We start from the raw sequence: 6,000 nt of genomic DNA on the forward strand, positions 1-6,000 counted from the left end.
GCTCGCGTACTCAGATGGATTTGTACATTTCCATCATCATTATATGGCACACTCCCTATTGTTGGAATTAATTGTATACATAATTTAAGATTTATTTTAAGAATAAGTAGGTTAGTGTTTTCCGCTTGGGTATAGAACATACCTGTATTTACCCTACTACAGGTAGAAAATGGGCTTCGGTCCCAGAGGCCCCGGGTTCAAATCCTGCCAATCATCAAAGGTTTTTTGCTGTGTGATAATAACGCGACGCAAGTAGCCTGAAGTGATATGTAGCTTCATATAGTTCCCGAATAGAGTCTAGCGTACACATGTAAATGCAGGACATAAAAACCAACTATATAAAGATCCCAAGATTTAATTAAATGTAAAAACAAATTATTTAATTTATTGTTTTGGTAATATATAGATTAATGACTTTGTAATGGACGAAGAATAAATAATACACTTTAATATTATAAAAAAAAGGAATTTCCATAATATACATAAAAATTTATATGCATAGCACTACTATATAATGACTGTGTAGTTGGTTACATTTATTCAGCTGGTAACCTAAAACTGAAATGATGCTACGTGTGTGAAGCATGCTACTTGTTAAGTCAATTATTTTCTAAAAATGTAAACATATGTCTTAGTCATAGTTTTTCCAATAATGAGTTAAATAAAAATATCAGAAAATGTGTGTCATTCAGCCTAGTGAACCTCAAAATATTTAATTACTTCTTTGGAGGTTAGATTCCAAATGGGTCAAAATAAATTACAATATCTTTATTTTTACGATATGCTGTCCAATGTGTGCCATGGGATCATATCCGACTATAATGTAACACAATTAATATAGCTAATTCTATTAACTGGTATAATTTTTGTTATTAACAATACTGACGTCTTTTCCCACATTACTAATCAATATAACATATAGATACATACATTTAGATTTTTTTTACATACTGGTTTTAAATCGAAGATATTCCCAATAGGACGTTATATCATATTGTATTTTTATAAATTGGTAAGATATCAGATCCAACGATTGAGTGGTACACAGAGGAAAATATGTTTTCTTTATGTACGAACAGAAAAACGTCAGTTTTAAATTATTTGTAGGAAGACCACCAAAATAACATATGTTTTCGAAATCATTAAGTTCCAGCTGTTCTTGGAAATTTCGACGAGGGTAAAAGCTGAAACTGTTCAGTCATAAGATTACAAATCATTTCCAGGATATTTGTTTCATTTTATTCCATTCAGATGAGAGAATGGTTAACGCAATACATTTTGAGTCATTTTTTAACAGACAAGCCTATTTTGAGTTTTATTAGTTAAACAATTATTTGACATTATATTTAGTTCATGTTTGTCATGAGTCGTTTATTCTATTTATAAATACAAAATCAAAAGGTAAAGATGACGTGGGTGCGGGTGCAGTGTGCAGTGAGAATGTATCGTCGTACCGTACGAGTGTATTGACGATGAGTGCACGTGACTCAGGAAAGTCAATAACAGACCGTTCCGCGGCCCAGCCTTGTAACTGACGATCACAACCCCTACTGACCTCCTGTATTTTAGATATATGCTAATAAAACGTTAAAATATGTAGTTACAAACAGTATAGTAAAGGTGTTCACACATATACGTAGGAGGTGAATATTTAAAATCAGGTAAGGTTATGTTGTCGTTTATTTACATAGCATTATTTTTCTCCTACTAAAAGAAACCATGGTTTAGCATTACAATACATTTTCGTTAGATACATTTTTAAACAAGACACTTGAAAATGTGGTCGTCTTGACAGATTGCGGGTAAAACTAACCTGCTCAAACGCACAACTTAACCTTCTTAGATTGCGTACTCACAGTGCTCGCAGGGTCGACAGGGATAGGAAGAAATCTGGAAGATACAGAACTGTCAAGAGCACCTCCTGATTGATAGTTCACGATTGACAACCACCCGTAAACGAAACCACGAATTGAAATAGTCTTCTATGAGCGACTGGCGGTGAGGTGTGCGACGGTGGCGCTGAGTAGTGAGCAGCGGAGGAACTACTCTCACTACGGCTTATTGATTGGGTGGCCAACATCTAGCGTACATGCGGCCTACGCCCGTTACATGCACTTCCGCATGCTGAACGTGGAATGTGATCACCACTGCATTCCGCTCAACGCACAACGCACAACGCTCAACATCCGCCACCTCGAGTTATTTAATTAAATACACTCAATATTTATTTATAGCTAAGTAACACTTATGAGCTTCACGTCTAATCAAAGTACAGTTTATTTAATTGTGGTTTAGTTCCTATCATTTACTGTATTGGCTGGTGTAAAATCAAATAGTTTCTACAAACAATAATTTAACAGATTTAAAAAAAATATTAGTTCAATGTACAACAAGAATATATTATTTTGAAATTCAAGTGAAACCTTTTTTACATAATAGAAAGAAACACAGTATGAACCTAGTTATTAACTAACTATAAAGGAAATATTTTTAAATGTTCAATTTATTTAACTTATTTTCACTCTGATGTGAGTAGTGAAATAATCAGTATACCATAAATAAAATATTGATATAATTGTAAGCTGTATATAGTATAGTGATGGAAGTAGTAGAGAAAGTAAAATGTATCTTTGTATTCAAAATCTAGCTGCAACCCGTGGAAGTTACAGTAAGAGCTTGATTTTAATGTAGTGTGAAATGTGGGTCAGGAGGGATACAGGGGAGCCTACTGGGTCAAACGAGATACGCCCAATCTGACAGCAACCCTTCTACACAAACGTGTTTGTAGTATGTAATACAAATATAAATATAGTTATTTGTATGGGACAGAAAGTTCGTATAGTGACAAGAAACAAATAAATGTTGTTTTATTCATAGCCCTCGAGGACGATGACTCCTGGCTGTCGCGGGCGATATGCAACTAGGCCATTATGTATCTAGGCCAGATCATCATACTGTGGTGTTCTCAACGAGCGCTTCTTTTTATCATCATTTTTGTCAAAATAATAATACATATTTGATTTTGGTTACATATAAAAATATATGCCGATTGTATATTATCATGTTGGTTATAACCAATTAGCAAAACATATGACATTACCTATCTCCATTATTTAAGTGTCTCTAAATTAATCTCTGTTATGAAAGAATTGTTTTAAATATTTCAATCATCTTAAGAATAATAAATATCAATATGTCGTATACCATTCCCCTTAATGGAGAATAAATTATTTTTTGCTTACTGTGTACTTGTGCATGGATTTTTAGAATGTGGTAAAGATCTTTACCTAACCCGCCATGTTAAACTTCCCTATCCCAAGCGTGATGTATATAACTTCGTTACTTCTCGAGTGATGTAAAGTTGAAAGAACTCACTCGGTGATGTAATGAAACCTATTTAAATAACATTGAGTGCTTAACTTAAAAAATATACCTCTATGGAGCCAACGACGTTCAACGCTAGAAATCAGCTGTGCGCTTGAATTTTATTGTTATGTTTTGACGAATTTTCCTAACCTAGCTTTTGTTTGTAAATGAACGTTACTGTTAGAAAATGAGTGAAATGGATAATGAAAATATTGTTCGTAACCTCCTGCATATTGTCGGGTCAGGTAAAATCTTGTACGTTACACGTTACGCAAGAGCGTGTTTACATCACTTCGGTAAATTATGCAACTCGCTTCCGCTCGTTGCACAACATTCACCTGCGTGATGTAAAAACGCTCTTACTACACTTGTAAAGTAAATGGCTATTATTTTATCTGTTTAATCTTAATCAAAACAAGATTCGTAAAATTAAACCACCACTCCTGTGTTGTTTGCAATGTCTGTGAATCTAGTTTCGTGACGTAATTTCTTCATTTCACATAGTTTTATATATAATTTAAGAAGTGTAAGAACGAGTTAACTATTCAATTGTTTACGTATCCCATGTCAAAAAAGCTCTTTTAAATCATTCATACTACACTTGAAAAAACCAAAACAAGTGATGAAGGATGATGAATTGAACTGCAGAGTTCAGATTTGCCTTTAACTACTCATCAGCAACAAATAAACTCACTCCCTATAACAACCATTGCACTGTTGGAAAAACAACAATCATCATCCGAATGGATTTCAATAGAGTCAAACTGCAATCCGTAATGTTTCGCCAGAGAGATTCACCAAATTATGACGAATGGTTGGTTATGTATGCTTGGTTGAACAATTGAGTTTCCAGCCATTTTGTCTCATTATCATACATAATTAGCTTTGATATACTCTGATTTGTTAGTGTATTACGTTTTAACATAAATACAACACACAGTTAATAACTAAGATATTTCGCGATTACTCTTTTATGGAATGATTTTAAATTAATCATATACCAAAATAATACTTACAAAATAATACTTACAAAATAATACTTACTTTAATTACAACTTGTAAAAAGCGTTTGTTAATGTTTTACCAAAAACATTAACTTATACACTAATATTGAACTAAAAGTCTAAAGGAAAGGCCAAGGACGTTTTGTAGTTTTCAACGATGCGCCGCCAAAATTGATGCGTTATTCCACGATCCCTTAATTATAGTTGTGACGTTCTGCGGTCCCAGTGACTAACACAATAACAGTTAATAGGTTTTATGTATCACGAGTTTTTATATTGAAGTTTATTGTAGAAATTTTATGGATTGCTCGTCCACATGAAAAAGTTTGTCAGGTAAATTAAGAATGAGCAGGTGTCTACCGAAAACGAATTGAATTTAGAACTTAATTAATCGTAGCAAAACTGAACATATTTGTAGGCTAATAGGTTTTTTTTACCTCTTGAACCAATTAAACACCTCGAGCAATGCTCCGTCCCTAGTACTATTATTTTAAATACTTAAAGGTAGTTATATACATATATGAGATATGGGTAGAGAAAATGTAACAATAATACCCTATGAGAGAACTAAGAGTTGTACCAACTGAATATCTTCTACCTTGGATATGACACCACCTTATATGAATAACAATGATCGGAGCCTATAATTAAGGAATTGTGATTACATTTTGCTCAGCAATCTTGATTACAAAGACCAGTAATGCCCTGTTCTGGACACAACACTTGTATTCTGTAGCATCACAGACAGTAGAAGTGTTTGTAAAGCTAAGCAGCGCAGGGACCTCCCTTAGGGACACAGTGTCTATTTATTTTAATTCTCACAACCGTAACAAAGTGTTTGACAAACGACGCGATTTTCTTTTCATCCATAAAGCTCACTATAACTCATCGTTAATGAATCCAACCCAGGAAAAAGTGGAAAGCTACTAAATTATTTAGTTTGACCGTTTATTAGTGCAGAACTAGTTTCCTCGTCTAAGTAAGTCTGTAGATTATTAATTCCCTAGGAAAATGATTAAATCATTAAACAAGATTAAACTATTAAACTCTTTATTTCTGTGGAATATTTTAGAGTTACTAATAAGCTACACGAGGGGACATGTGTACGAATCTCGTATTTTATTAGGGTTCTACACTCATTTTCTAGGTAAAACAAATAATGCAATATCCTTTTACCGTGTCTCCTTGTTGTCATTTGATCTTCTTTTGGGTTATGTTTGTATAAGACGGCATTGGATGTATAAAATACTAAGATAGGGCCTACAATAAATTAAATTCGTTGATAAGGAGTGATTCGCCAATGTATATATGGATATTTTAATATTTTATTCAGAAGTTAAAAATAATGCTGGGGAATTCACATTTTAAAATTCACATGTAACCAAATCATTCAAAAGGAAACATTGAATGTTGCAGTCGGAACTTCTGTTTTGCGTTGTCAGTGAAGCAAAACGTACCATGAAACTACAAACTGCACACTGCAAACTTTTCTTTCAAGTAATCAAAACTTCTACATTGTTGGAGTTCACAAAGTTACCTTCTGTTATGAAATAAAACAGAAAACTCGAAACGTATGTGTAATATGTGTGTATGCTGAACCTAACTTACTTATCATGTCAGGGTATTCAGC

General features: G+C 33.4%; 1 protein-coding gene across 2 annotated transcripts in view; it reads right to left on the reverse strand.

Annotated features, from left to right (window-relative positions):
- Positions 1-1,977, reverse strand: part of LOC128985943 (complexin) — a 590,501-nt gene extending 588,524 nt beyond the window's left edge. The window contains exon 1 of one of the 2 annotated variants that reach the window (XM_054405941.1): positions 1,857-1,977. The gene's annotated coding sequence lies outside the window, so the exon portion shown is untranslated. The remainder of the gene's footprint in view (positions 1-1,856) is intronic. The other variant, XM_054405944.1, reaches the window with a different exon arrangement.
- Between the last annotated feature and the right edge of the window lie 4,023 nt (positions 1,978-6,000).

The sequence above is a fragment of the Macrosteles quadrilineatus genome, unplaced genomic scaffold, assembly GCF_028750875.1.
Source record: "Macrosteles quadrilineatus isolate MER2022 unplaced genomic scaffold, UCM_ALF_1.0 Scaffold_2__2_contigs__length_208266976, whole genome shotgun sequence".
Lineage (NCBI taxonomy): Eukaryota > Metazoa > Arthropoda > Insecta > Hemiptera > Cicadellidae > Macrosteles > Macrosteles quadrilineatus.